At 37.5% G+C, this 8,484-nt stretch overlaps 1 long non-coding RNA gene across 9 annotated transcripts in view; it reads right to left on the bottom strand.

The window, feature by feature from the left end:
* LOC140709979 (uncharacterized) overlaps window positions 1–8,484 on the bottom strand; it is a 142,669-nt gene that overhangs the window by 13,541 nt on the left and 120,644 nt on the right. The gene's annotated exons all lie outside the window — the stretch shown is intronic.

The following is an 8,484-nucleotide window of genomic DNA, read 5'->3' as shown; positions in this document are numbered from 1 at the left end:
TGGTATAGTGAATCAAAACTGAATTTAAAAAATGTTCAAATAACACAAAGACAGAAAAAAGAAAACAGAGAAAAAGAAGAACAAACAGAAAATAAGAAACAAAATGCAGAGTTAAACCCTGTAACAGCAGTGGTTACATGCAAATGTAAATGGCCTAAATACACAGATTAAAACACAGATAATGGTAGAGTAGGCAAAACTATATATCCAATTATATAATATTCAATATATAGTTTTAAGAAACTCATTTCAAAGGTAACAACATAGACTGGTTAAAATTTTTTAAATAAAAGAAGATTCATTATGCAAGCAGTGATCAAAGGAAAGCAAGGGTGGCTCTATTAACAAGAGATAAAATAGGCTTCAGAGCAATGAAAATCACTAGCATGAGAGAGGAATATTATGATTTTTAAAAGTCAATCAACCAAGAAGACATAGCAATGCTGAAGGTAAACAGACCTGCAAAACATATGAAACAAAATCTGAGAGAACTAAAAGGAAAAATAAACAAATCCAAAATTATAGCTGAAGATTTCAACACCCCTCTTTCAACAATTGATGGAACAACTAGACAGAAAATCAACAAGGATGTAGGACTTAATGGCACCATTAATCACTAAAATCTAATCAACGTTTATAGAACACTCCATCCAACAAAAGAAGAATACACATTCTACTTCTTTTTTTTTCTTTTTTTTTGAGAAGGGGTCTCGCTCTGTTGCCCAGGTTGGAGTGCAGTGGTGCAATCTCAGCTCACTGCAACCTCCGCCTCCTGGGTTCAAGCGATTCGCCTGCCTCAGCCTCCTGAGTAGCTGGGACTAGAGGCGCACACCACCATGCCCAGCTAATTTTTGTATTTTTAGTAGACACAGGGTTTCACCATGTTGGCCAGGATGGTCTTGATCTCTTGACCTCATGATCCACCCATCTTGGCTTCCCAAAGTGCTGGGATTACAGGTGTGAGCCACTGCACCCAGCCATAATACACATTCTTTTTAAGTGCCCATGGAACATATACCAAGATAAACCATATTTTGGGCCATGAAACAATCGCAAAAAATTTAAAAGAACTGAAATCATATAGATAGTGTTCTCTGACCACTACAAGATTAAACTAGAAACCAATTAAAGAACCATAATAGGAAAATTGGTTCTCCAACTTGGAAGCTAAACAATATACTTCTAAGTAAACCATGTGATAAAGAAGTCCCAATAAAAATTTTAAAAGTACATTGAACTAAAAGAAAATGAAAATACCACTATTAAAATTTGTAGGACATTTCTACAGAAGTGCTGAAATACAAGTTTAAAGTCCCAAATGTAAATATTATAAAAGAGGAAAAGTCCCTAATCAATAGTTAAGGTTTCATCTAAAGAAACTAGAAAAAGAGGAGCAAAATCAACCCAGAGCAAGCAGATGGTATGAAATAATAAAAAGAAGTCAATTAAGTAGAAAACAATAAAGCAATAAAGAAAATCAATGAAGCAAAGACCTAGGATTTTTAAAAAAATCAATATAATTGACAACCTCCCCAAGACTACAAGAAAGAAGACACAGTATGCAATATCAGTAACCGGGTATATCAGTATGAACATCAAAGGATAATATAAGAATACTAGAAACAAACCTATAAACCTAAATTTGACAATTTAGATGAAATGGACCAATTCCTCAAAAAATATAAATTACCACAACTCAGCCAATAATTAAATAGATCATCCGAGTAGACCTATAAATATTAAGGTTTAATCACTTGAGATCTCAAGAAAAGAAATCTCCAGGCCCAATGGCTTAACAGCAAATTTTACCAAATATTTGAAGAAAAAATTAATACCATTTGTATGTAATATGTTCTAGAATATAGAAGAGAAGTAGAGTAGTCAAAATTATCCAGATAAACAGAATATATCTACCTACTATAGAAAGAGAGAGGAAATTTATTTTAAGGAATTGACTGATATGGTTGCAGAGGTTGGCAAACGCAAAATCTGTAAGGTAGGCCAGCATATTACAGCCCCAGGGAAGAGTTGATGTTGCAGTTTGTGTCCAAAGGTAGCCTGTTGATAGAATTCTCCCTCCCTCATAGGGGGTTGAATGAGGTCCACTCATATTATGGAGGATAATCTGCTTTACCTGATGTCTGTGGATTTACATGTTACTATAATCTAAAGAGTATATTCATAGAAACATCTAGAATAATGTTTGACCAAATATCTGGTTACCATAGACTAGGCTAGTCAAATTGACACATGAAATCAACCATCACAAGGAGGGAACACTTTTCAATGTATTATATAAAGCTAGTATTGCCTTGATATCAAAACCAGACAAAGAAAATTAAGGCCAATAAAGCTCATAATATAGGCTCAAAAAATTCTGTAAAATGAAAACATATGATATTCAACAATAATGAAGAATAATTATACACCATGACCAAGTGGAGTTTATTCCAGAGATACCAGACGGGTGCAATATGCTAAATTCAATCAATGTAATCTACCATTTTTAACAGGCTAAAAAATTTACATGACCATATCAACTGATAAAGAAAAAACACTTGACAAAATTCAATATCTATAACTAAGAACTCTCAGAGAAATAGAGATAGAAGGAAAGTTAATCAAGTTATTCTCTTACAAAGAACTTACTCTCTTTTTGGAGAGCATTTATAAAAAAAACTTACATGTATCATTATACTCAGTAATGAAAGACTGATTGCTTTCCTCCTAAGATTGGGAACAAAGCAAGAATTTCCAGTCTCACCATTCTTATTCAACATAATGTTGGAAATCACAACCAGTGCAATAAGGCAAGAAAAGAAAAGAAGAAAGGAAAGGAAAGGAAAGGAAATGAAAGGAAAGGAAAGGAAAGGAAAGGAGAAAGGAAAGGAAAGGAAAAGAAAGGAGAAAGGAAAGGAAAGGAAAGTAGAAAGGAAAGGAGAAAGGAAAGGAAAGGAAAGGAAAGGAAAGGAAAGGAAAGGAGAAAGGAAAAGAAAGGAAAGGAGAAAGGAAAGGGAAGGAGAAAGGAAAAGAAAGGAGAAAGGAAAGGAAAGGAGAAAGGAAAGGAAAGGAAAGGAAAGGAATACAGGTTGGAAAAGAAGAAATAAAACTATCCCTCTTTGAAAAGTTGGAGAAAATCCCAAGTATCAAAAACAAAAACAAAAACAAAACAAACAAAACAAAACAAGACAACAACAAAAAAACAAGCCTTCTACGACTAATAAATGAGTTCAACAAAGTCTCAGGATACAAAAAAGTACAACAATTAATTGTATTTTTATATAGTAGCAATGAACATGTAATTAAAAACACTAAAATAAAAAATGCATTGTCATTATAATCACTTTTTAAAAAATATCTTAGGTGTAAATCTAACAAAACACAGAGGACTTGTAGGGTGAAAATTGTGAAATGTTAATTTAAAAAATCAAAGAAGGTCTAAATAAATGGAGAGAAATACTGTCTTTATAGATTAGTAGATTCAATATAGTGACACTCTCCTCAAATTAATATACAGGTTCAATACAATTCCAATCAAATCTCAGCAATTTTTTTTTACCTATTTAAAAGATTATTCTAAAATCTATATGTGAAGACAAAGGTACTAAAATAGCTAGACACTCTGAAAATATTTGAAGTAATGTGGGGAACTTTCCAAAGTGAATGATAGTTATCAAATCACATATCCAAGAAGTTCAGAGTATTCCAAGCAGAATAATAAATTTAAAAATCAATAAATAACCCATACATATTTATGCATATTATATTAAAATGAAAAAAAAAGAAGCAGAGACAAAGAGAAAGTATTGAATAAAGTCAAAGGAGGAAAAAATACCTTACCTATGGGAGGAACAAGGGAAATCACCAACCTAGGATTTTATATCAGCAAAGTTATTCTTCAAAAGTGAAGAATAAATAAAGACTTTCTCAGAAAAGCAAAATTATAGAAATAGACGACAGATCAGGGGTTGCCAGCTGTAAGTACTGGAGAGGGAAGCAGGTGTGTTTATAAAAGGGCAACATGGGCCAGGTGCGGTGGCTCATGCCTGTAATCCCAGCACTTTGGGAGGCTGAGGCGGGTGGATCATGAGGTCAGGAGTTTGAGACCAGCCTGACCAATATGGTGAAACCTGGTCTCTACTAAAAATACAAAAATTAACTGGGCATGGTGGTGCATACCTGTCGTCCCAGCTACTCAAGAGGCTGAGGCAGAATCGCTTGAACCTGGGAAGTGAGGTTGCAGTGAGCCAAGATCACACCACTGCACTCCAGCCTTGGCAACAGAGCGAGATTCTATCTGAAAAAAAAAAGGTGGCGGGAGGGGAGGCAACGTGAAGTTCCTTGTTGATGGAAATGTTCTATAACTTGACAATATCCTGGCTGTGGTTTACACTGTTTTGTAAACTGTTACCACTAGGGAATACTGGGTAAATGGTACCCAGATCTCTCTGTATGATTTCTTACTGCAAGTGAATCGACAATGATCTCAAATATAAAATTTAGTAGAAAAAAAAACTCAGCCTGTTATGAATTGTTTTTATGTACCCTCCTCGTGGGGCTGACCCTAATAAGCTGTGAGAGAATGTAAGCAGATGGCAGCCCTGCAGCAGTGGGCAGCAGGTGTCCATAACTGTGTCAGGCCCATGCCAGCCTCCCGCTCCAGGTGTGACTCATCCTATCTGGTCCTGGGCAGACACATGAAGTGTGGTGCTTATTCCCATGGTGGCTGGAGGAGCTGCAGACCTTGGCCTGGCTCCCGTGTAGCATCCTGGCATCCATCTGCTAGCAGGTAGCTTCAACCCCCTGCTAACAATGCAACACCTCATTCCTGCCACAACAAGACCTATGTAGCACAGTGGTTCTCCTCACCTTGGATCAGTGACATGCTCTCGGGGTTTGGGGGAACTTTTCGCGTGTCTTTGCCCACAACTTCAAGAGCACATAAAACTGAGGAGACTCTGGCCCTCTCCTGCCTGGATCCACTGTGCCACCAGTTCTCATCTATACCTGTCAGCTGCCACATCAGGGTGGCATGGGAGAAGGGATCATTTCCCTGAGAACTGTTATTGCCTAGTTCAAACCGTGGTTATAAGTTTCACTCTATTTTCCAAAATGCACACTCAGAAAGGGTTCCATCATATCCCCATTTCCCAGATTTGACCATAAGAGAAACTAGTTCTATAAGGATGCTTCTGATTTTTTTCTGTCTTCCTTCTAAACCAGCATATTTTGCTTAAGAATCAAGACTATGCTACCTTTGTTATTCTAGTTGCGTAGCATCTTTCTTTCCCCAGGGTAATGTGCAAGTTACGTCTAACTTCTCTGGGCTGAAAGGAAACAGCCTTAGGTAAATATGTGAAGAGAAAATATTTAAAGAGCTTGGCAATGAGAATAAAGTACATAAATGCATACATGGGTGGGGGGAGGTTATGCTCCTACAGTAAAATATCTCTGTGTTGTACTGTACATAGTAGCAATGCTGCCATACGGCTCTGGCTGCTGGGCTTCTGTTACTGAAGTTGCATACAACTTGTCTTTTAATGATAATGCAGTCCGATTGCATTAAGACCCAAGACTCAAAAGTCTCTTTGAAAATGCTTATTGATGTGAATGCCTTCATTTTTCTTAAAGAAAAAGGAAGAAACACATGCAAGAAAAGAAGCATAAGAGGAAAACCTTGAGCAAAAACCCTGAGGAAAAAAATAACGATTTGTAATCCCTTGTCTTAATGTTATCCTTACAATAAAGCTTTCCTTTCCCCTTCCTCTGTGCTGTCTTCCAACTTCCTGATGCCTTTCACTGCATGCTGAACCTCTGTTTCCATGTGGGCCCTTTGTGGTGCCTCCCCACCATTCACACAAAGGTCCTTTTCAAAAACTCAGGCAATATACTTGTTTGGTACTAACCAGTTGCTTACTAAGTCACCTCACATCCTGGTGCACAGAGCACTATAGATAATTAACAATGTGAATTCTCTGTAAAAATCCAAGCCAACGTACTGTTGGTTAAAGATTTCAAACACAAGAAAATCCTTTGTGTGAACAGGAAACTGATTTGCGTACTTACTGTTAACTAGGCAAACAACTTGTAAGTGAATTGCATTTGTTCTCTTGGCAGCCCTGTGTGTATAAAGAGGCTTAGCTGGAAGATTAAAACAAATTCCCTTAAAATATTGCACTGTAAAACCATACACCTGCCCAGAGTTCAAAGGACTGTGGTCTTACAGGTTGTATAAGCATCAGGAAACTTTGACATGGGAAACAGTTTATAATCACATGGCTAGACATCTAAGGCAAATTCCCCTAAGTCCAAGGTTTTTCAAGCTTGCAATGTGAAAAGAGAAAGCCAGACTCATCCACTTCCTGAAGAAAGACCAGGCGGAATGATAGCAAGGAGTATTTAGGAAGCTTCCAATGTCCTGTGGATGAGGGAAAGTGATGACTGCTGAAAGGCAAGCAAAACATGAAGCCACTTGGGTATGCTATGACAGAAGACAATTTAGGATTTTGTTAATTTCAGCAATTATTATGATTATGAAAAAAAATGCTGCTTCTTAGCCTATATAGTGATTACCCTTTAGTTTCTATTGAAGATTATGGGCTGAGGGAAATAGAAGTATATAGAAAACGTAAGAAGTTTTAGAGAAGCGATAAGGCTGTTCAAGCTTTCATGCAGGCTGAAACTTTCTGGGAAACTACCCACATACCAGATAATATTAAAATAACGCAGGTGTGCAGTGGGTGAAGCAGGGAGAGGCCCATTCATCCAGGTGTTAAAAAAATAACTGCTGTTTTTATTACTACCTGTAATTTTCAAATTAATGACATAATGCTTCACAGGATAAATAGACCACCTCATAGAGGATAGCTGAATTTATTTTTTTAACCCAAAGCAGGAAATGCTCTTGCTGGGCTCTGTCCCTCTCCTGAAGCTGCTCTGGGCCCCCAGCCAAGGATTGCTCACCAGGCTCCTATTTCCCTTTTTTGATCTCATCCAATCCATTTACCTTATGCTCTCACTTTTTTTTTTTTCTTATTTCTCTCTTTTATATACCTCCTGCATGTTAGGTAATAGAGGCAAACTGCATTTGCTGTCTGCCTGCTTAAAGCAGGGAAAGATTAGCTTGGACAGATGTAAAAAGCAGTTGCTAGTTTTGCCTTTAAAGACACAAGGATATGTAAAAATCCTTTAAAAGTGAGACTAGATTGCACATCTATAAGCCTCTGGGGTGACTGTATTTCTTTTAGATAAAACAAATGGTTTGGGGGAACTTAAGCTATCCATGTGGATCCTTCCTCTGTGGTGTGCAAACAGGTGGACTACTCATAGGCTCGATGCCAGTGAGTCCCCCCACTCCATGGGAATTCACAGAATGCCCAGTGGCAGCCTTCAATCTCCGGTTGCTTGCAGAACAAGGTACCCAATCTCCTGTTAAATTAGGCTCTGTTTCTTTCACTGAAAGAATTATGTCTTTATTATTTACTTTCCAGAGAAACTTTCTTTACAAAACTCCAAAGTTTAAGCCTCTTAGCATTTTCTCATCAGTTTTAGCAGACATTTCAAACCAACCAGACTCAGAGACACATTCATTATTCCATCTGTCACTCAAGCTCCCCTTCTCTTCAAATGGCTGTTCTACTTCTGGGTAACTAATTTAATTTTATAAATCCAGCTACAGTCCCCTTAATAAACTTACAGGGATCTAGTTCAGGTAGGTGGAATCATGAAAGCTACATGGAATGCCACCTGTTGGAGTTTTCTTTCACTGTAGAAGAAACTTTGCACCATATGAGCAGCTCTCCAGGAAGCAGCCTTTACATCCATTATGTTGCTTACTCTTTCATTTCCTGCTATTTCAGCAGGCAATGGTGCACCCATGTTCAATTTCTGATTGCACCACTTCCTAGCTGTGTAACATTGAGGAGAGTCCTTTAAGCCTTGGTTTCTAGCTTAGGACCATGCCGAACACAGTGTTATCTGATCTTCCTTTCTGGATTTTCCCTTGGAGCCAGAGGCCATTTCCACCTAAACTGAAAAAGACAAAGCATTGCCACGCAACTAACAAAGAACTGATGTCGGTTCCTTGACCCTCCCTTTATAAGATTTCCTATTTCCTGCTGCAGCTGCTGAAATTAGGGATTCACTGACTTGAACAGTTACTATGGACTCATTTTTTATCTTCCTATGATGCCCACAACACACACACACACACACACACACACACACACACACACACAAATATATATATATATACACAGAGAGAGAAGTACTTAACAAGCAGTGATAAAAATTTAAGACATGTTTGTTGTATGAATGATCCTTACTTAGTGGAAAATTGAGAGGGTAAAACTTTTTAAAAGCTAAGATGTACATGCCTAGACCCACAAATGTGTTATTTAGCAAAGCACTTTGAAACACCAAAGTAGCATACCACAATTATAGAGTTTTGAACAGGAATGTTCCACAGACCATTAGGTTTCACCG

This window comes from Chlorocebus sabaeus, chromosome 23 (genome assembly GCF_047675955.1).
Source record: "Chlorocebus sabaeus isolate Y175 chromosome 23, mChlSab1.0.hap1, whole genome shotgun sequence".
Taxonomy (NCBI): Eukaryota; Metazoa; Chordata; class Mammalia; order Primates; family Cercopithecidae; genus Chlorocebus; species Chlorocebus sabaeus.
The sequence above is the reverse complement of the archived record's forward strand: the minus strand, read 5'-3'. Positions and strand labels throughout refer to the sequence as shown.